Source organism: Haemorhous mexicanus, chromosome 7 (genome assembly GCF_027477595.1).
Source record: "Haemorhous mexicanus isolate bHaeMex1 chromosome 7, bHaeMex1.pri, whole genome shotgun sequence".
Taxonomy (NCBI): domain Eukaryota; kingdom Metazoa; phylum Chordata; class Aves; order Passeriformes; family Fringillidae; genus Haemorhous; species Haemorhous mexicanus.
The window spans coordinates 13371471-13395614 of NC_082347.1; the positions used below are offsets into that span (position 1 = coordinate 13371471).

The 24144-nt window shown below is 39.3% G+C and overlaps 1 long non-coding RNA gene across 1 annotated transcript in view; it reads left to right on the top strand.

Annotated features, from left to right (window-relative positions):
• Nucleotides 1–1424: 1424 nt before the first annotated feature.
• Nucleotides 1425–24144, top strand: part of LOC132329556 (uncharacterized) — a 28418-nt gene continuing 5698 nt past the window's right edge. Inside the window, exons 1-5 of the long non-coding RNA XR_009487098.1 lie at nt 1425–1553; nt 3279–3381; nt 6425–6501; nt 10832–10938; nt 13644–13726. This is a non-coding gene — a long non-coding RNA (uncharacterized LOC132329556). The remainder of the gene's footprint in view (nt 1554–3278; nt 3382–6424; nt 6502–10831; nt 10939–13643; nt 13727–24144) is intronic.

A 24144-nucleotide genomic window follows, 5' to 3' on the forward strand; every position in this document is an offset into this window, starting at 1 on the left:
GTAGGCAGCTACAAGATTCAAGGCCATAATCTGTACAAAAAAAGTAATTTCAAACACTTGAGCCAACAAGGGCTTGTTTTTCCCATGTTTCTTGCTGCAGCAGGACCAAAGGAACAATGCTGCATAGCTCTCCTAATACTCTGCGACATATTTCACCCAGCAAACTTTGGGCATTCATTTTGCTACGAGTAATAATGAGCAAAGAGTTATATGGGCTATAAAAAACAACAAGGAAAGTGTTTTCTGTGGTGGAACACAGAGGTTTGCATGGAATAACAGTATTTTCTTTCTTATTGTTTCTTATTGTTCTCAAAAATGTGCTGCCTTATCTTTTCTCAAAGTGATCACAAATATTTTGCACTGTCCAAAGGTATCTCTTACTAGTTAAGCTTACATTCCAAGATCAGGAAGTTCTTTATCTAAAGTGAAATTTTGTAACTGAAAAACACAGGAAAAGTTCTGTAAAATTATCTTAGTGTTCAGGCCATGAGTGTCGTGCTTCTCAGATAAGTTATCCTTTATAAACTTGAAAACTTTGTTCTCCCAGCATTTTAAATAATGTTTAACTCCCTAATCCCACTCCAGTGCTCTCAGCAGCCATAATGGAAAAAAAACCCAAACCCACCAAAACCAAAAAACAAACAACAACACTACCCAACCAAAGAAAGCTAATCCACTGAGGTTTTATCTTTGTTCATTTGTGTGTAAATGTTTCTGAAACTTTTCCAACCCTGGAGAAAATTTAGCAAATAGGTAAAGTAAGACATTCTATAGCAAATATTTCTGTTTATATAGTTATTAATATTGCCTATATTGTTCTTAATGTGATGGCACTGACTACATCAATATTTGGCTTGTTTGAAAATATTGCAGCTATTTACATTTCTGCTAGACATGCCACATGGAATCTTTAGAAATGTGCTTGATTTTCTTCTTTATTTCTAACAAATGGGACAGAAATGGAGGGAAGAATCCATTTTCATTGAAAGTTAAAAGGTTGGTGATGATTCATAAACAGCTCTAATAAAGTTCTTCTAAATCAAGATCTAGCTACATAAAAAAAAATACTACTTTTTTGACTCACTCTGAATTACTGTTCTTAGAAAAAGGCCACCTGGGGATAATGAACAGCTGATTTAATTTTTAATCAGCATTTAAAAGCCTTTTAAGTGGAGCTCATTTTCATTAGTTTAAATAAAGAACACCTCGAAAAGTGAAAGGTCATTAAACCTCTGAAAGTACATTCATGCCAAGACTTCAGCTAAACATAGGTCCTTTTAACAGAGTGCCAAGGGGTTTATTAAATATAATGTGAACAATTGCTCACTTCTGTAGTCAAACAGGGCCTCATAAAGGGATCTATTGTCTCATCAATGCCTTACACAGGAAATTGCTCTATTTTGAATTTGCCTGTACAGTCTGAAAGCATCTATGTATAGACCCCAGTGCACAAGGTATGCAGAGCTCAGTTTCAGTGAGATCTAGGAAGACTCTGGACCCCACAGGATTAGGAGTGATGGGTAGCATGGCTGTAATAAGGATCCACCTGCTAGGTAAGAAGGAATATTTTGCACCTCAACACTTTGGTATGAGACTTGACCATTTTTAAATGTGCAGTCAGGTTCAGCAATTGTAAGATCCTCATACACACTTGGTTGTGCATCTTTTTTACCCTGCCCATTCAACCCAAGCTACAAGGCTGGCCTTCCATAGTACAGCTGTTTTCCTTGCCTACAGAGCATATTTCTGTCATGAGTCTGACGTGAATACCCTTCAAGTTTTTAATAAAATACAGTCAAGCATAAATAAATATAGATATAATGAAGGATTGGAAAGTCTTCTCAGTAAATAGGGCTACCCTGAAAAGCATGAGGCTCAATTCCAGAATTCAGTCCTCAGGTTTGTTCCATTCTCAGAGCAGTCAGAGGGTTAATTTTATTTTTTATGAGCCTGTAAACATATAATAGAACATTACTTATTACTTCAAGGTGGGAAGTTCAGCTCCTGCAATGCTCATTTTTCACAAACAATCAGCAAAATGAATGAGATTGAATACACATTTAGAATTGTTCAGGATATTAAACATCACAGCCAGAAAAAGCTACCAGATTCATGCTAACTGCACAATGCTTTTCCTTTTCGGGAAATTCATGCTGAGCAGAAGAGCATACAGCTAGCAAAAAGCCACACTAACACATCTCTTACAGCCATAAGGTCTGTGTGAGGAATATCAAAAAATAGCCACAGGCCCTGGGAAAAAAAGCCCCAACTGAGAGAAAGAGAAAGAGACAGAGGGGTTGGGCTTTGCAGAGACTTTCCAATACCATCAAAATTGTGAACCAAGTCAGAATTTAAAAAAATATTCCTAGACCCCTCACTAACTGAAAGAAAAATAGTTTCAAACTCAAAAGCTCCCACTTCAGGGAAGATTTAAAATGGCACATTTGCCTCCTTAAGAGGTTAGGATTAATCTGAATGTACTAGATTTTAGTGTCCCTGGCAATTTCTCAGTTAAAGTGCTGGTTCTTATCTTGACAATTCTTTTTGTTGATGTTTAAAATGGACTAGGAATCCCACAAGGAGATGATGAGTCTCCTAGAGTAAGCTCCTAGTTCTCAATATGCCTCAATTTATGTTGCATTCATCCGTTATACCTTTGACTCCTTTTGAGTTCAACAGTCATATGGTTTGTATCAAAAAGCTGAATTTGACCCCTACATTCATAAGCTGTATCCAAATCAGCCCAAATTTCAGGTTTGGGATAGTACATTGTACTCTGCATGTATGTGTGAAATAGTCTAACTGAATTCCTACATGATAGGAATGGAACAATCCCCGTGCCTAGGTTTTTCTGTTGGGAACATTAACCTCACTTTCCTACCCCAATCTATTGGATGTCTTAACTTTCTCTTTATGCAGAAGACAGATCTCATGAAAATTAATTTGCCATAATCACTGAGGATTTGAGGTTGTAGATTTGCTAAATGAATTCACACCTTATAACTCAGCTGCTTTAAAGCAGCATTATAGTGTTCCTTCTTTAAGAATGGATAAGCCTAGTGAGGTTGACATGTTTTTAGAGTACAGGCAGAAGTCACAGGGGCTGCATACCTCTGTGTGTGCCTCAAGCACACTCGTAGACTAATGCTTTGAGAGGTATTAGAAAAGATGTTAGTTCTCCTGAAAGGATCAACCCACTTTCAATTATTATTATTTGTACTGGGCTTTTTTTCTATATTGCAAAAATAATAAAAAACTCCATATTTACATTCTCTTAGGTGGCTGTGTCTGTCAATCCTATCAATATCCAGGATAAAACATGGGAAAAATAGGGAAGAAGTGGCAATTTCACTGTTTAATACCAGAACTGCTATTCTAAAAGTAAGAGATTTTAATGCTCTGCTTCCTTGTGTGTTGGCTTTTTTGTTCTTGGAACAATATACCAAATATTTCCATCCAACAAATCACAGTAAAATTAAGTGTATCATATTTAGGAATTAACACAGGACTTTGTTTTATTTCAGGGCATACTCAGGAACTGCCATGGCAGAAAGATAATACACAGTTGACTGCTTCCAAATAGGGGGGGGAAAAACTCCAAGAATTAAAGAACTTCTGTTTTAAATTAAAACAAGGGCTAGGTTTCCAAGGACATGTGATCATTAATTTATAAAGGCCGTGGTTTGCTTATCAGGTGACATTAATGGAATCAGTGACCTGTATCAAAAGTTGTGGAAAGAACAAACTTAGGTTCTTTGAAACAAACAGATTGGTTCCAAGCCTTGGCCACAGAGACCACTATAGCTTGTTTTCAGCTGAGAAGCGTCCTCACAAAATCCACACACAAAATCTTGGGGACTTTTCCAGGAATCTCTAGCTACAAATGGTGTTTCAATCACTGCAAATCTGAGTGAAATAAAAACCAAACTAAAACAACCAAAACCAACCAAACAAAAAAGCCAGCAAAAAAAAAAAAACCCTTTAAAAGCCTTTGATAATACAAATGACAAATCCTGTCCATTCTTGAATAGTAACACCACACATAAATATTTTCTAGCTCTAAAAACATGATCACTTTGAACTCAGGAATTACCCACACTTCTACCAACATCTGCCACATTTGTATAGAAGCTGTCTATATTTCTCCATACAACAAACCTGGTTAAATGTTAGTTATGCCTGATGGGTCTTCTTGCATTACTATTAAGGAAGGCTCTCTAAGGTATATAAACCTGATAAATACAAGGTCTACTCAGGCAAAGTAGAAAACATTTTGTCTAGATCAAATAAAGGGTATAATTTCTGGATGGCAGGTTAAGAATAACAGGTCCTATTTTTAAGATGTGCTGTCCTCCTAATCAGGTCACTACTAAATACTGCAAATCCAGCCTTGCACTTCACTCAGATTAGCAGGAAATGTACAAAAAACTCCACTCATCCCTAGAACAAAATACAAACTGTAAGATCTGCAATCACTTCTATGCAAAAACTGCTGTGTGCTAACAGGCAGACCCTACGTAGACTAGTTATTTGAATAATAGCTATTAGATCAGCAAGGAACAAAGGCAATGATTTTTTCAGCAGACATTCTTTGTTTTAATAGTTAGATTAGCATTAAACCTATTGTAAGAAGCTTAAAAGAGAATGTTAAAATACACCAATTTGAAGTTTATGAAGTGAAAAATATGTATCCAAAGCTGTTGATTATTTGTCTAAATTATTCCCTTTTAAATAACACCTTTGTTCCTGTTTACTCTTGAATGGACAGACTAGTCAACTGGAAAAATGCTACTTGAAAGTCTGCAGGCTTCATTTGTTAAAACTGACTTTTGATATAATTACAATTTCTGATTTTCTTTTTCTTATGAGAACAACTTCAGAAACTGGAACCATGATGTTCACTCTAACTTATAAATTTTACATAATTTCCAAAGTATTAATTGCAGGGTATACAATCTTTCAAAAGCCATCCTTCAACTTTAAACTTTTGGAGAAAGAGTCCAGTCAAATCTCTTTTTTTAAAATTTGTTTACCCCTCTGAAGAATCAAATGGAAAGTATTATAAAAAATATCATTCAAAATAAAATCAATGAGATATACCTGCTTAAAGACTGTAAGGTTCATTTATTTCATAGGATTCAAGCAAAACCAAACCCTTTCCAACTCTGGAACTTGCAATTTTTTAAAAATTTTTTTTCCTAAATCTTTGGACATAAGGTGATATACAGAAATCTCAGCTGAAAAAATTTTGAAATGAGATAATTCCTAATGTTAATTAATAAATATCAGTTAGGTACTTCAAAATATCCTCAGTGCTTTCATTCTATTGGTTAACATTACATTTCTATTACTGTATTATCCAAATTAAAGAGTTGTTAAAGATTAACACTGAAACTGTCTTGGAAAACAAGTCTGACTTCATAAATGTTGTGTAAGGATAGCTAATCATAAAATTTCTCCATTACCTAGTTTGTAAACCCTTTAAACAAAAGTCTAAATGTAATCCAAGTTATGTGCTCCCATTACTTCAGGAACAGGAACCAGGTGCCCTTTCATATGTTAAATTAAATACTTATGTATTTATTTCAATTACTATTGAAGATCTAATACTCTCTTGTCATTCATAAGAACTACCAAAAATTTCTGCCTCTCTAAAGCATAAATGCCACATATATCTTTATACGCAACTTTAGAGAAAGCCTTAGCACAAACAGAAAATAACATAAGCATCATAATAAACATTCAGGACTTTCTTTGAGGTGAGAATTTAAAGGGGGAAATTCCTGCAATAAATCAGAAGTAAAATTTCATAACTTTTGATCATCATCAGTTTTATGGACAGGTAATAAAGTTTTGCCGTGCAACCTTTTCATACAGGGAGCTTCCAATATGCCTGAATCAGAAACAAGAGCATGCAGTAATCAATGGAAAGCACGAAGGAGGCAGGTGAGAGATAAAAACAAATAAAGAGTGGCGATGATGTGAAAATAAATTTTCCATGGCTTTGCTGACTCTTGTGACTAACGCTGCTTGAGGAGGCTTAATAGGCAATACTTTGCTTTTTGTGAAACAGACTTGGATGACAGCTCTTAAATGCAGGAAGTCTTACAGCTGCCAAGCATCATTACCTGATATTTTATTATCATATGAGATACCACCCCTGACATGACAATGTGATATGAATGGCATGTCACATCAGTCTGAGCTAATCCTAAAGAGTGTCTCACTCCATTTTGGTAGCAGATACAAAAGCAAGTGACAATGAAATCAGGGATAAGCTGGAGATGTGCTAACACTGTTGCTTTCTTTCCAGGGTGTACATACCAGTGCTAGGATTTATGTTTCTACACAATTTTCTGTAGCCAAAAGAAAATGAGGACTCTCCAACACTGAATCAGTTTTGTGGTCCTCTTTCAGTTTCTAGGAAAGAAGAGTCATCATGGAAATGCAGATAGATAGTTAATGATTATGAAATTTCCTTGAACAATTTCACTGGAGCAGGTAAGTACCACAGAAAAACAGGATGTGGAAACTAGATTAGAAACTTACTAAAATGTAAAAAAACCCCTGTTTGTAGATGTTACACAAAACTGGTTGCTGCAAGGAGTTCTGATTAATGATCAACTATTATTTCAAAAATCAGCACTATAATAAAGTGCAAGCCATTTCAAACTGAGAATAATTTAAAAAAAATCAAATCTCCTCTTGTGGCTTCTACAGAAACTTGCTGGATGTGAACTAAAAATAAATAACTCTTCTCTTCTGCCAATAAAGCCTGACTGACAATGCTTTGACATTTTTAAAGGCCCAAGACTATGTCTGTTAGTCAGACTGTAAGAAGACATGAGTTCAAGTTACTCAGAAATTTATTTGACTTTTCAGAAAAGCTAAATAAAGTAATTTTTTCTGACTGTCATGTGTACAGTGCTGTGAAATATATCCTTAGTTTGTACCACAACCCCCAAAGACTTAGGCCAAACCTTTAAATAAGGGGATCCCCTGGGAAGAAGAGAACTGGAAAATATCACTGAAAACATCTCCTTAATTATTTTAGATAATTAATACTAAGGAATTAAGCCATGGGGAGGGTGCAGAACCAATGTAAATGGAAATGCTGCACAATCCCGACGTGATCATGCCAGACAGCAATCTGCACACGGCTGGCGTAGCATGGTGTACCTCTGGGTGGAAACTGGAAAGAGGGCTGCTGGCATTTCTCAGTCCTCCTGTTGAACTTATAAGGTATATTAGGAATTCCAGGAAAAAAAAAAGGAAATTTACCAAAACAGGCTTGTGAAATGATGTCAACCAGGCAAATGCATACTATTTCTCCCTAAACATCCATGATTTGCAAATTTCCAATGAATCCAATACAGTCTTCCTGCAAATCCTCCCTAGGCCCACAGCAATTTACCAGGGATAGCAAGGATTTCTGGTTCCAGGACAGGCATGGAGATCAGGCTTCCAAGTTGGCTGTCACAAGGTTGTCAGCTGTGTGGCATTCTGATCATGATGAGGAGTGTAAGCACTTGAACAGCCCTTGCTCCTCAGTACAGCTTGGAAGTGTATAGCTTGGAGTCTTTTAACACCCTTTAAATGCACTACTCAGAATTGGAGAGGTCACAGTTTGCAAAAGTTTCCAAAATTCAAAGACAGATCTCTCAATCACAGTGTATTGAGGAAAATAATCAGTTGCAAAATAATTATATTTATGGCATCTTCCAATACATATGTTTCTTGTGCAATTTATTTCCAAGAGAATGTGCTTTGCCCCGTTAAAAATTGAGGTAAACATGACTTGCAGGAAAAACTGAAAAGAATCATCCACAGTCTTATCGGATAAGGCTGAAATAGAAAAGAAATACTTTTTCATAATTTCCTGCTCATACACTCATCCAACAGCAGTGAATGCTGGAGAAGTCAGATCCTTTTACCCTGCTCAATCCCAGACGTTCATGATACCCAAGTTTATTGCATGTAACATATTAAATGAAACTATGAATTTAAAAAATATCCTAAGAAACTCTTTTTCATAAAACCAACCAACCAACCAAAAGAACTCCAAACCCCTTATTCCCGCTATAATAGCTACTGTCATTGCCTTATTCTTTATCCTTCTAAATTTTTTTAAAATTATATATTTATAGTTGTAAGCATATGGCAAGCAAATTATCCATTTTACACACTAGCAACTGCTTGAAAGTATTATCTTCTAAATTTTCCTTATGATCCAGTAAGTATCAGTACATGTAAGCCAGAACATAAACACATGTTATGCATCATATTCAGGAGGAGAGATACTGAGCTTTTCTCTCACCAAGGGCCAGGCACAGGTGATGAAGATGTAGCTGCAGTAGGACTGTCAGTGTGGTTTAGATGAAATGCTTCTGTGTTCTTGAAGGTTAAGCAGTTATTTTTTCCAGAACAGAGTTGTGAAAATGAGTGACATCATTGTTTTTTATGTATTTTCCTTGAGGGATAACATACCTGCCACTATGAATTCAGACAACCAGAAAAAGAAAATAGTTTCTACTTGTATCAGTGCAGCATCTCCCTACTAAGAATTATCTACTCTTTGTAAGCAGTAGACAAAGGAGAATATAATTTTAGGGGAAATACTAAATTTCTCACACACAGTGTACTGTGCAGTCCTCTTGTCTACCTCCTAAATGTTCTTTGCAAGGAAATCTATGGGATGTCTTATGATGAATTCGTTGCAAATATTGCATTCCCTTCATGTTCCACCTGGGTATCCCTTGCTAATTGGGGGTCAGATGCAGAATTGTTCTTTGACTGGAAGTATTACCACAATAACTAAATCATAGCCATGATTTGCAATTGGTTTATAGAATTCTCATGACATTACACTCCTGGTCAGCCCTCACTGAAAGGCCAGAACAAACTGTAATTTGTGGGCTGTATGCCTGCCTGTGCCATCGCATATAACAATGCAATTCCATGATTCATATTGAATGAGAATTCTGTAAAAAGAATAATATAAATATAATACTAAAACAGAATAGCAGGTACAATACCAAGATATCCTAATTCTGGACTTGCAGTAGTATAAAATGGATATGACTTCACTGAAATCAAAGGAGGGAAAAATCAGTTGACATTTGAGGAGAGTTTAGCAGAATTTGCTCTCTACTCTACAACCAACAGAGTGAGCTAACAGAACTGTTCTTAAAGGCATGACTTCTCTTCCCAGGGACAAATGATGCAGTCACCTGAAAACCTGTATACTTGTATCAGGAATAGATAAGAGCTCTGTGAACTCCCCACAGGACTCATGCCAACAAAACCATCTAATGAAGATGTAATTTTATTTAGAAATCACGTACTGTACTTGCATGTGTATAAATCAAGCTGGTGTCATGCAAGTTCCTTACTTGGACAAAGTCTGTGAGTGGCATTTTTGAGACAGGTGCTGCACCACAGCATCTCATTATACCCAGCACAAGTGTGGTGTCAGTCAGGAGCACTGGATGGGGATGAGCAGAAGTTTATGTTCAACCCTCCTCTATCTCCACATTTTTATTCCATTTAGTATTCACCATCCACACAGCATGTATAATAGGTGACTCAAGTAAAATATACTGCTCCCAGAGGAAGTTTCAATGCCCTTGAATTTAGCATAACTTCCTGAGTTGATTTAAGAGGGCACCGCTCCTGACTACCATTTTTGAGCTCATGACCATTACTGTTCCCAGTGCAAACGCAGCAGAAGGGACTATGTGGCTGAATCTCTGCCTTCCAGACCATGAAATTTGTTTTGTACTGGGAGTTAAGACACATGATCCTCATCCCTCTTTTTCTGCTTCAAGTTCAGTAACCTCCATCAGAAGGTGAGGTGGAGAACAGAGACATATCTCAAACTGTCCCTGGAAGATTTATCATTGTGAGCCAAATTGGGTCTAAAATCTGTCATGTTATGAATTAGGCAAACTGTACTGTCTGTGTTCTCCCTCTGGCCGTACCTCTAAATGCAAAAAAGTGCTGTTCCCAGTATTCATGATTGTAAAATTTAAATAGACTAAGCTAGGTTATTTATCTTATCAAATGTTTCTTGTGTTACAAATGTATTGCTCTCAGGGCTCTCAGTACCAGTGGCATACAGAATCCTTTTCTCCCCAGTGAAAGATGTTGTTGCTGTATTGTGCAAGCACTCTGAAAACACAGGATGTCCTTGTTAAGGGAAGAAAGTTATAATGTATCAACATTTTGAGGCTTGGAATACAAGTTCTCTTTTGTCTTTTACCATTGTTCTTTGATTTTGAGCGTTCTTCTCAGCTCAGAATTCTAACAGCCGTTGCAGTGTTTTCTTGCCAAATTACTGGATTGTGTGACAAAGTCATGATTTGGCACTTCAGGTTTTGAGTAACCATTAAAGAAAACCTGAATTAAAACAGATGAGGAAGTGCTAAGTACATATGACCAAGAGTGTACTTGAACAGCAAAACCCTAGTCCTACATTTTCCATCTAGCTAAGCAGAAAGCAGCTGTTTATTCCTGAAGTGCAATTTCACCAGCATAAATGAATCAAAAAGCTGGACCTGCATTTAGGCCACTTTTAGATTTTAATTAATTCTAAATGAAACACCTCAGGAGGATGAGAATTGATCAAAGAAGCAATTGTGTCCGAAAGTCTGTGTGAAAGAGGAAGACTGGTAGGCCATTTAGAGAAAGGATGAAGGTGCACCTAAACTTGAAGAAAAATCTAAACATTTTTTCTGAGTATTCTTTTCACAAACAATCTTATTTACAGTGGCTGTTTAAAAATAAATGTTAAACAAATCTGTTTTGTCTGCAATCCTGTCCTTTGATCTAGGTGGAACTCTACCAGATACATGAAATATAAGACAGAGGCACAAACCAGCAAGTCTGAGGGGAGATTCTTCAGAAAAAGCAAGCAGCAAGCTAACAGTAGTCCTAAGGGTAAAATAGATTTTAAAATGTCCCTTCTCTAAGCTCAACCCCTTACTGAGCTTTGTTCAGATTTGTACTGAATGTTATCTACACTTCACATACCTAAAGTTGTCTCAAAATGCTTACTCAAGCCTCACGTACCTTTCTGAGGTCCTTGCTTTGAAAATGAGAGGAATTTGGCTGTCTTTAGTCTATTTTGATATATTTAGAGTTTCTGTTCTAAAATGAAAACCTGACCCAAGGGTAACCCTTATAGGAAAGACAGCCTTGACTACACCCTGCTCAGCATTCATCAACAGCAGCTGACCTGCAAAATAGGAAGTCCTGAGCAGTAGGGTCCAAAAGCATCATTTTCATTCTTGGACTATGTTATTTCCTCTCCGAATGAACACTTTTAAACTTGCAATTACTCAATATAATCTCTAAATCAAGTGCATTTACTTGCAGATGTGACACTAATCCCATTTATATCTTTTGGAGCATTTCTTTTTACTGGATAAAAAATGTGATTGAAGTGTTTCAAGACAATAAAAAACGTGCTCTTAATAATGAATTGTGCTAAAAACATACTCTTCATTGTTATCATATGAGCATATCACTTAATATGAGACTATCAAAGACACAGGCAATCCTCCAAGTTATCTACTGAGTCCTGTCCAAATGAGAAAAAGATGAGACCAATGTGACATGAATTTTTCATTGTCTCCATTTTTATTCTCTACACTCTTTTCATCACTAACTACTTGTTCAACTATGTTCATTCAATTACTGAAATCCAGCTGGTTGAAATGTATCCAGTTGGGCTTTATCATCTTTTGAACGTCTTTTCCAGTGAGGTCTTTAATGACTTTAACTGTTGTTCTTGCAAATCCTCTCACTCACACTAGCTAATGCAAGGTTATCTTTGCAAAACCTATCTACAAACTTGACTAAAGTACACTTGTATGCAAACTTCCAGGAGGGCAAAATTACCCTTCTTACACAGTGAGAACACTTAGCGTTCATTTGCTGTCTTCTAATAGCATCTCATATTAAAAGCTTTAAAAACCCTCTTAAACAGAACCAGATGTTTACAGAAATTTTTATGTCTGTCCAAATCAAATTATCTTCATGCCTTCCCACGAACTCCCTTTATTCATTAAATAATGCATTGAAATGGAAATACAGAGCACGCAATGATTGACAGAATTAAACAAGGGGCAGATGAAGAGAAAACTGAATTACTTGCACATTTATGGCCTTTTTTGTTGTTGTTGTTTTTTGCTATCCAGTCTCCCTTAATGACATTCTGTAGTATGTATTTTGATCATGAAAATTCATGTTTATTAATCACAGTTTCTTTAAAGATCATTTAAACACAGGTTCCTTACTTTTTTTATATTCTGCAGTGACCAGACTTCTGTTTTTTCTTGCGAGGCTAATAGGAAAAGGCCCAGAAAAGGAGGGAAATCACTCTTTCACATTGCCATGATGCTCATAACTGTGGAAACCACAATTTCTACTAGGATAAGCCTCCAGAGGATTCCAGAGAACTAGTGCTGCTGTGGAGATGAGTGTTGAGGCAGATGATCCTGGAGGAAAAACGAGCTAAGGTCCCTACATCATCTATAATGCACACAGTATTAAAGCACATAGTGGTGTTCTTTCTTCAAATTGTAGAACACATTGTCCTCATCATCAGTGAAATTACTAAAACCATGGTAAATTGCAGAGATCCAGCTCATGATTCACAAGCCCAAGTGTTACTGCAGCGAGCAATTGAATCAAAGGGAAATTGGCATTGTCTCTTTAGATGTGTAATCAAACAAAGCTCCTCATGCGATTAAAGGTCATTGGAATTGGCTATAACATCATATTCTACAAGTATGAAGCAATTTGAATTTAAAAAAAAAGGAAAAGAAGGGAACTCATTTTCTTGGAATGCACTTCAATTTTCTCTTCTGTTCTGAGCAAAATCTCCACTGGATTAAATCTAACTGCACAAAAAGATTAACCCTCACCTGTCTGTTGAACGAATATGATTTGCTTATGTAAATGTCAATGACCTCTATATTTCTAACATCCAGTTGGAAATATTCCATAGAAATACCTTTATTATGGAGCCGATTCAGCTCAATAAATTCTGCCAGTGTTTGCCTAAAGATGTGGCTGCCCAGAACATACTGGGAAAGAGTGTAAGAGGAAAGTGAACAAACGATATCAGCCAAAGCATAATGTGATTTCCAAGGGTGACAGCAATGCAGAATGTTTATAATCTGTTCCCTGTGCTTTATCACCTGTATAGACATGTATATAGATAAATATGTAGGTGTTCAAAGAATATAGACATCCTCTGTTCTGCTTTAATCATGATATTTTAACATGAATACTGACTATAACCCAGAGGTCTTTATAGGTCTCTGGCACCCACATTTACTTCATTATGGAAGCTGATAGGAAATCACTCTGAATTACAAAAAAAGCCAATGCTTTCTTAATATTCATCTGTGTGCACTGCTACAATGTAACACATGGGCTAAGCATTCACCTGCACAGTTGCTTTCATTGCAAAGGCAGCAATATGGGCCAGCAGCTATTCTCTAAGGTATGGTAGTTGCTCGCAGGCTGATAGAAGCAACCAGGAAAATCAGAGAAAAACTAAAATCCATGTTCTCTTCTTCTCAGTTCCTTTGAGCAGACCCATGGCTCATGTTGGCCACCATTTTTCTTCACAGTTCCCAAGACCATCAGTGTGGGGACTCAGTTCAGACCAGACGTCTGATGCAGCTTGAAGCCTGATAGCAGAAGACTGACAAAAGTAGGAATATTGGCATAAGTTTGGGGTTTAGTTTGATTTTTGGGATTTCTTTTTCCAAAATCTGTCCTGTTACTTTATGCTGGTTCTCATTTCAGCTTTAACTAATGAGGAACTGTATCAGTTCCCCAGTGGAGAGGTCACTGAACTTTGCTAGTAGGAGGGCTCCTGTTACACACTAGGCAATAATGATATTTACTTAGTACAAGTACAAAACCAGAGAAATTCTGCTGGGCCAGTGCTCTCAGAACCTCAGATTCCTGGTTTAAGACTTATTTTATGTCACTGACTCTTTCCTGCCCTGCTCCCACCAAATACAGTGGAGATTCTGTCTTTAATCTCACTATATGCAAGATCAGCCTCTTCATTTAACTGTGAGTGCTTTTCAACAAACTCTCTGCCTACAGCCCCATTGTCTTCAGCGGGGATCACACAGAGCATACCTGCAATATAACAGCAATTGCCCTCATTAATACTGCAGCTCACAAAAGGAAAGTAGCATCCTAAACTTCAAGAAGGTGAGGTATCACAGCAGTGAGAGTGGAATGAGAGCAGATAGAAGAAATCTCTTTGAACAGAGCCCTGCTGCAGCAATTACCCATCTGACAGGAATGTTACTTCATTAAGCAGGAAATTCATCAAGGCTATTATCCTCTGAGTTCTATATCATAATTGAAATAGCTACAGAGGTATTTCTTTTGCTATCTGATAGATCTGCTTTTATATCTGCTGACAAGAATTCAGCTGGAATTAATAACTGTAAATGTAGAATGTACAAAAGAAGTGTAGCTCCAAACAGTGCACTAATTTCTTCATCACTCTTCAAGCACCTTAAGGATAAATGACATTGAATGCTCAGATTGTGAAACCTGTTAAACACCCCTGTAAATCTCCCAGGCATCACTGATTTCACTAATAATAAGGTATGCTAATTTCACTAATAATAAGTTATGCTAATTGCCCTGTGTGTAATGAGGGCCAGATGTCTCAGTACTGAAGGTTACAAACATTCAATAGTACTAAGGCACCTCACTAATTTTGGTCACATTGCTTCTCAAAAAATGATTTTAGCCCATGGAATTCATCTCTCCAGGATTCCAAAACCAAATGTTGTCATAAAGGCTGGATTTAATTTTGTTTTTATTACAGCCACGTCAAAGTTAGAACTAGCATTTATGTGTAGTTGTACCTACTCAGGAAAGATAGTGAAGTATTATTATGTATAGCCAAAAAAAATCACAATGAATCACATAACTTCTGCAGACAGATTATATTATTTATTTCTTCTCTTAATAACACACATGATAAATCTGTCCTTTCTTTTTCTTCATTTTTCCCCCTTCCCTCCCACTCTCCTTTTCCACCTACAAGCCATAATTTTTGCAGATCTTACACATTCTTCTCTGCTGCCCTACATTTCTATAGCATACAATTTTTAGTTACCTATTTTCTGTTCCAATCCACCAAAAGCTTAATTAGCATCTCAAGCTGGTCAAAACACTGGGAAAAAAATAAGGAAAAATTACCCATGTTTAAAAAACTTTGACCAGACCTAGTGAGTGCATGTGCCTGTAAATAAGCAACTAAAATACATTCCATGAAATATATTATCTGAACTATCACACTGCTGACTCTGAAATACTTGGAAGTACAAATGTCTTCTAGGAATATAGCTGTGAGAGTCTAAAAACACAGTAACACTAAGGATTTCCATTTCTGTACAGCTCCTCTTCCTAACACAAAAGACTATTTAACATGGTCCTTCATTAGAAAAGTCTTATGTTCTTTAAAAAGGACTAGTTGTGCTTAGTTTGTGGAAGCTGTTACTCTCATAAGATTTGTAACTAGAGTAAGATAATTATCTGAAAAAAAAAATTAGTAGTTTTTGTTAACTAGAAGTCATCAGCATTCACTATGATTTTGGTATAGTCTGGACAGTCACGGCACAGTCACTGAAGGGACTCCGTGAAGAACAGATCTTCTTGGTGCATAATTGAGAACAATATTTATATTCAGATTTGGGAGTCTTGTGCTTTATTTATAAATTTGCATACATCACATTATGGCTTCTCGGGTCATTTCTAACAGATGGTAAATGCTAAGAAAGGAGAATGTGCTTGTAGGCACAGTACTGCAAGCTATAGCAGGGCTTGAATGAATTGGGTCCTTGCACGTACAGTCCTCTGAATTTTAATACCCTTACATAAGATTTCAACTCCAAGAAAACCATTCATACATACCAGTGATTTTAAGGACTGTCTTTCACTGTCATGCAGAGAAAATTCTCATTTCTTAAGCATCTGTTCAGCTTTATCCTTGCAAAACCTGATTAGGTTTATATATTAGAAAAATTTCAGTTAGTGATATAAAAGGATAAGTGAAACCTTTTTTAAACATATTTTTCCCCCCTCCACTAAAAAAAGGCAAGTTCTTCACCCCAAGTTGCAGTGAGAGCAGTGATTTACTGTTCAGCTTTTTCCTGCCTACTAAAATGGGACTTTTTCATTTAATTTCCCGGCTTTGCTCCACTTCAGGAGCTGCAAGTTACATGAAACCTACATTTAGAAATAATCGTTGTCTGTCAGTTCACAATGATTTCTAAAGAATACCTTCTCGTATTCTTCTAAAAAGATTCATATTCTTCATGAGCAGCAAATCTGGGACAATTTGCCTAAAACAGTGATGTAATCCCTAACGGCAACAGCTCTCACCCCAAAAAGTCTGATAAAGATCTGTGTAATATCCTCACTAAGTTAGACTCTGCTCTCATTTGAAGTTGTACAGAGCTGAGGATGCTGCGATGAAATGGTATTTTGACATAGGCAACTAAAATGGGATTTTTTTCTGAGAAGAATTTATAAATAATGTGAAAATTATTCAAATACAAATGTTTCTCAGATGAGTCAAGCATACAGAACAGCTGTAACTTAGCCTAGTGGGCAGTAGAGAAGACTTGGCTAAGTCCTATGATACTCCACGGGTTTTGGGATTTTTCTCTCTTCCTGAAGAGAGACTCTTACCGAAGTTTAGTTTTTTTATTCTCCTTTCATTCCTTTTTCATCTCCACCTTGGAACAGCTGCATATAATAAATTAGTCTTTGAAAGACAGGAATACTGAAAATACGAAGCAAAATAATTTCCCCCGGGATTGTAAAGTATTTGTGTTAAATCAAATGAAAAATCAATTTAAACATCCATATGAATATCCTAGGAAAAATATTTAGCCACTTTGATACTTTCTACGTATTTCCTCCACACCAAGAAATAGAGCAGGAGATTCCATTAAAATGATGTTATGTATTAATTACCCTTTGCCAACAGAGAGTAGGGGAAATTACAGCTTTTATACTCTGTAATTTACAGGGACTTGTTTTGGGATGCACTAGGCTGACTACAACAGTGTTAAGTTTTCAGAACATAAAGCATGCTATTTAGAGGAGGAGACCTGTACTGAACTCAGAGGCACAATTCCAACCATTTCAAGGGTTCTGTTCCCCAGCAATGTGCAGAAAATGCTGAGGCACCTTTTCAGAGTACAAGCACAAGTTCACAGAAGGACTGAAGTCATTCCCATGCCCTAAGATATTTCCAAGAATTTTATAATACTTGGATGCAGGTTTGTCTGTCTAATGGTTTTTATCCAACAGAAATCCAGTCAAAACCAGTTCATGTTGATAATACCTTGCCCAAAAGATTGACCACACACAAATCATGGAGTTGATAAGGAAATAAAACCTTCACATCTGGTTCTCCATCAAAAGGCTCAGTTCTCAGCTCCAGACACAAGAGAAACTATGTATGGGCGCAGTAACCGTTGTGCTTAAGTATTCCCAGATATGGAATATCTTTCATGTTTCATAACCTGTTCAGCAAGTGAGACAGCTCTGGACACTTAGTGGCTCCACAAAGCCAGCTGCATAAAGACTGGGAGCAAACTACTTTGAGTGCACCATCAAAGGAAATCTTCCCATTTGAGCAAATTTCATTTTCTGACCACTGTAATAATAAAAGTTATTACAAAAGCCAGGACTATGATGACACTGTGGTATCCCAAATAAAGAGACACCAGGTGAAGTGGTATTGGATCTGTACTACAGAGATACTCATCAATTCATTGGAACACATTTTTCCCTTAGAATTAGAGCAGTTTTCAAGTACATAACTTCCCGGAGCTAGATTACAGTTTACAAATATGAGACCTAAGGTTTTACTAACTTTAATCAATATTCTAAGAAAATAATTTTTCACACTAAGAGTACAGTTGCATATGGGATGCTTTTAAATGAAGGTATTTTTTAATATTTATATTCTTACACTTCCTTTCATTTATAGGGAAGTCCAACAATTTTTTACTATTTACGCAAGGTCCCTCTACATGAAGAAACATTTTGGGCATTAATCTGAGCCCTCTCAAGGACTGGCAGCATATTGAACATGTAATTTCTAACCATCTTTGCAATCCTACCTATCCCAGGGAGGTCAGGGAACCAAAGGTAAACATTAGGTGGCATTTTGCGGCTTAAATCAGAAGTAGTAAATACATGTAGATGAAGATATTAAGAATTGAAGATGTGGGGTAATCTCAATACAATAGAACATTTTGGAAGGAAAAAATTGAGGAAACCTGTAAGGCCCAGAATGAATCCCGAGGGAGAGATGTAGGTAACCCTAGTGATGATGAGGAGGTGTGAGGGTGACTAAGGGGGTGCGTGGATCACTGAGGGGGGGAATGTGGGCGGTGTTGCTGAGCGGCACCGCAGGGCGCGGTCCCAGCCTGGGAAGGCGCCCTTGCCCCCTCAGCTCCCCTCAGCCCTGAGGGCGGGAACTCGAAGCCGCTGTGCCCGCCGCTCTCGGCGAGGCGCCGCACGGGGTTTCCCGCACGGGCCGGGAGGCGCCCTCAGGCAGCCCCTGGGCTGAGGCAGAGGAGGAACGGACGGCCCTCACGCATCTGCGCGGTGTTTCGGCTTGCGGGAGGAAGAGATGAGGTAAGTCAGAGGGGAGAAAAAGAACTTGATGGGGGAGGACTGCTGGAATTCCCTGGCATCACCTGGACAGCAAGCACGGAATTAATATTTTGGGGTAAAATAGAGGAGCGTGGCAACAACAGCTACAGTAATCCATGGCAATCATGTAGGGGACATTTTTGGAAGAAAAAGCTTTCTCTTGGGGAGAAAATTGGATTTGGAGAAAAGTCTGAGATAATTTGGGGAGGCGGGGCAGGAATAATTTTGTGATAACCCCTGAGGAAATTTTTAATGGCCAGAAGGACCATTTTTGGGGGTAAAATGTAAAGAAATCTGCAAGAGACTGAAGGAATACTTTGGAAAGAAAGCCTGAGGTAATCTGTAAGGACCACAATGAATACTGAGGGAAAGGTGGCTCTCCAGGTGATGCTGAGGGGATGTGAGAGTCCCTGAGGGAATATGAGTGTTCCTGAGGGGAGGTAGATATGAAGCCCAGAGCTGGGCAAGAAAACAAAACTCTGTAGTCAGATGGCTACAGAGCTGGTGTTTGTATATTCAGAGCTGGGAGTGAGGTGATTCTCTCTGCCAAACCTCACTCAATATTGTTTTCTCTTCAATTTGGTTCTAAAATGCAAAGTCCCAGTTACAAGGTATCATTAGCATACTCATATTTGTGTAAAGCTGTGTCATGGTTCTGTGAGAGTTGGTTGATTTCTTGCCTGTGTCAGGTTTTTTCTGATCCAAAGTCTACTGGTGGTCTTTTGAAGAAGACTACCGTCATCTTCCTTACATTTGAACTTTTTGCCTCTATCTTCAGAACATGTCTGGTGCTTCTTGTTTTTTTTCAGTCTATTATGTTTCTAGTTTTGCAGTTTGCAAAATCTATTACAATTTGCCGTTTTGGTCTTGATGGTGCTGGCTATGGCACTGGCTTTGCCGTTTTACTTGTTTCACCTGAATATCTCGGTTTAATCTTAGCGGGTTCAGTATTACTTGTTACCATTACTTGATACAATATAACGTGTAGCATTTGATGCATATTGCTTAGAATTCAGACGCTGCTTGTGTTCCTCTGAGGGGGAATATGGGAGTCATTTGAGGGGAGGCAGGTGCCCCGTGTTTCTCTGAGGGGCCATGAGGGTGACTTGAAGGGATGGCAAATGCCCTGAGTGTTATTGAAAATGCATGCGGGTTACTGAAGGGGTGGAGTGTGCCCTGCATGTTGCCAAGGGGACACAAAGGTGATTTGAGGCGGAGGCAGGTACCTCGTGTCTGGCTGAGGAACTCGTGAGAGAGGAATGCGGTGTGCCCTGCATGTAACTGAGGTGGTGGTAGATGCCGTGCGTGCTACTGAGGGGGTGCGAGGATCACTGAGGGGGGGATGCGGGTTTGCCGGGTGTTGCATATTGAACATATAATTTCTAACCATCTTTGCAATCCTACCTATCCCAGGGAGGTCAGGGAACCAAAGGTAAACGTTAGGTGGCATTTTCCAGCTTAAATCAGAAGTAGTAAATACATGTAGATGAAGATATTAAGAATTGAAGATGTGGGGTAATCTCAATACAATAGAACATTTTGGAAGGAAAAAATTGAGGAAACCTATAAGGCCCAGAATGAATCCTGAGGGAGAGATGAAGTGATGATGAGGAGGTGTGAGGGTGACTAAGGGGGTGCGAGGATCGCTGAGGGGGGAATGTGGGCGGTGTTGCTGAGCGGCACCGCAGGGCGCGGTCCCAGCCTGGGAAGGCGCCCTTGCCCCCACAGCTCCCCTCAGCCCTGAGGGCGGGAACTCGAAGCCGCTGTGCCCGCCGCTCTCGGCGAGGCGCCGCACGGGGTTTCCCGCACGGGCCGGGAGGCGCCCTCAGGCAGCCCCTGGGCTGAGGCAGAGGAGGAACGGACGGCCCTCACGCATCTGCGCGGTGTTTCGGCTTGCGGGAGGAAGAGATGAGGTAAGTCAGAGGGGAGAAAAAGAACTTGATGGGGGAGGACTGCTGGAATTCCCTGGCATCACCTGGACAGCTAGCACGGAATTAATATTTTGGGGTAAAATAGAGGAGCGTGGCAACAACAGCTACAGTAATCCATGGCAATCATGTAGGGGACATTTTTGGAAGAAAAAGCTTTCTCTTGGGGAGAAAATTGGATTTGGAGAAAAGTCTGAGATAATTTGGGGAGGCGGGGCAGGAATAATTTTGTGATAACCCCTGAGGAAATTTTTAATGGCCAGAAGGACCATTTTTGGGGGTAAAATGTAAAGAAATCTGCAAGAGACTGAAGGAATACTTTGGAAAGAAAGCCTGAGGTAATCTGTAAGGACTACAATGAATACTGAGGGAAAGGTGGCTCTCCAGGTGATGCTGAGGGGATGTGAGAGTCCCTGAGGGAATATGAGTGTTCCTGAGGGGAGGTAGATATGAAGCCCAGAGCTGGGCAAGAAAACAAAACTCTATAGTCAGATGGCTACAGAGCTGGTGTTTGTATATTCAGAGCTGGGAGTGAGGTGATTCTCTCTGCCAAACCTCACTCAATATTGTTTTCCCTTCAATTTGGTTCTAAAATGCAAAGTCCCAGTTACAAGGTATCATTAGCATACTCATATTTGTGTAAAGCTCTGTCATGGTTCTGTGAGAGTTTGTTGATTTCACAGCCCTGTCACACCGTTCTTCTGTATGATGCTAAGTCTACTGGTGGTCTTTTGATGAAGACTACTGTCATCTTCCTTATGTTTGAACGTTTTACCTCTCCCTTCAGGAAATGTCTGGTGCTTCTTGCTTGGTTTTTTCCGGTTTATTCTGTTCTTAGCTAATTTTGCAGCTTGCAATATTTATTACAATTTGCAGTTTTGGTCTTGATGGTGCTTGCTATGTCACTGGCTTTTCTGTTTTGTTTCACCTGCACATCTTGGTTTAATCTTAGCGGGTTCAGTATTATTTGTTACCATTAATTGATGCAATATAATGTGTAGCATTTGATACGTATTGCTTAGAATTCAGACGCTGCTTGTGTTCCTCTGAGGGTGAATATGGGAGTCATTTGAGGGGAGGCAGGTGCCCTGTGTTCCTCTGAGGGGACCATGAGTTTTCCTGAGGAGAAGTAGATATGAAGCGCAAGGCTGGGCAAGAAAACAAAACTCTGTAGTCAGATGGCTACAGAGCTGGTGTTTGTATATTCAGAGCTGGGAGTGAGGTGATTCTCTCTGCCAAACCTCACTCAATATTGTTTTCTCTTCAATTTGGTTCTAAAATGCAAAGTCCCAGTTACAAGGTATCATTAGCATACTCATATTTGTGTAAAGCTGTGTCATGGTTCTGTGAGAGTTGGTTGATTTCTTGCCTGTGTCAGGTTTTTTCTGATCCAAAGTCTACTGGTGGTCTTTTGAAGAAGACTACCGTCATCTTCCTTACATTTGAACTTTTTGCCTCTATCTTCAGAACATGTCTGGTGCTTCTTGTTTTTTTTCAGTCTATTATGTTTCTAGTTTTGCAGTTTGCAAAATCTATTACAATTTGCCGTTTTGGTCTTGATGGTGCTGGCTATGGCACTGGCTTTGCCGTTTTACTTGTTTCACCTGAATATCTCGGTTTAATCTTAGCGGGTTCAGTATTACTTGTTACCATTACTTGATACAATATAACGTGTAGCATTTGATGCATATTGCTTAGAATTCAGACGCTGCTTGTGTTCCTCTGAGGGGGAATATGGGAGTCATTTGAGGGGAGGCAGGTGCCCCGTGTTTCTCTGAGGGGCCATGAGGGTGACTTGAAGGGATGGCAAATGCCCTGAGTGTTATTGAAAATGCATGCGGGTTACTGAAGGGGTGGAGTGTGCCCTGCATGTTGCCAAGGGGACACAAAGGTGATTTGAGGCAGAGGCAGGTACCTCGGGTCTGGCTGAGGAACTCGTGAGAGAGGAATGCGGTGTGCCCTGCATGTAACTGAGGTGGTGGTAGATGCCGTGCGTGCTACTGAGGGGGTGCGAGGATCACTGAGGGGGGGATGCGGGTTTGCCGGGTGTTGTATATTGAACATATAATTTCTAACAATCTTTGCAATCCTACCTATCCCAGGGAGGTCAGGGAACCAAAGGTAAACGTTAGGTGGCATTTTCCAGCTTAAATCAGAAGTAGTAAATACATGTAGATGAAGATATTAAGAATTGAAGATGTGGGGTAATCTCAATACAATAGAACATTTTGGAAGGAAAAAATTGAGGAAACCTATAAGGCCCAGAATGAATCCTGAGGGAGAGATGAAGTGATGATGAGGAGGTGTGAGGGTGACTAAGGGGGTGCGAGGATCGCTGAGGGGGGAATGTGGGCGGTGTTGCTGAGCGGCACCGCAGGTCGCGGTCCCAGCCTGGGAAGGCGCCCTTGCCCCCTCAGCTCCCCTCAGCCCTGAGGGCGGGAACTCGAAGCCGCTGTGCCCGCCGCTCTCGGCGAGGCGCCGCACGGGGTTTCCCGCACGGGCCGGGAGGCGCCCTCAGGCAGCCCCTGGGCTGAGGCAGAGGAGGAACGGACGGCCCTCACGCATCTGCGCGGTGTTTCGGCTTGCGGGAGGAAGAGATGAGGTAAGTCAGAGGGGAGAAAAAGAACTTGATGGGGGAGGACTGCTGGAATTCCCTGGCATCACCTGGACAGCAAGCACGGAATTAATATTTTGGGGTAAAATAGAGGAGCGTGGCAACAACAGCTACAGTAATCCATGGCAATCATGTAGGGGACATTTTTGGAAGAAAAAGCTTTCTCTTGGGAAGAAAATTGGATTTGGAGAAAAGTCTGAGGTAATTTGGGGAGGCGGGGCAGGAATAATTTTGTGATAACCCCTGAGGAAATTTTTAATGGCCAGAAGGACCATTTTTGGGGGTAAAATGTAAAGAAATCTGCAAGAGACTGAAGGAATACTTTGGAAAGAAAGCCTGAGGTAATCTGTAAGGACCACAATGAATACTGAGGGAAAGGTGGCTCTCCAGGTGATGCTGAGGGGATGTGAGAGTCCCTGAGGGAATATGAGTGTTCCTGAGGGGAGGTAGATATGAAGCCCAGAGCTGGGCAAGAAAACAAAACTCTATAGTCAGATGGCTACAGAGCTGGTGTTTGTATATTCAGAGCTGGGAGTGAGGTGATTCTCTCTGCCAAACCTCACTCAATATTGTTTTCCCTTCAATTTGGTTCTAAAATGCAAAGTCCCAGTTACAAGGTATCATTAGCATACTCATATTTGTGTAAAGCTCTGTCATGGTTCTGTGAGAGTTTGTTGATTTCACAGCCCTGTCACACCGTTCTTCTGTATGATGCTAAGTCTACTGGTGGTCTTTTGATGAAGACTACTGTCATCTTCCTTATGTTTGAACGTTTTACCTCTCCCTTCAGGAAATGTCTGGTGCTTCTTGCTTGGTTTTTTCCGGTTTATTCTGTTCTTAGCTAATTTTGCAGCTTGCAATATTTATTACAATTTG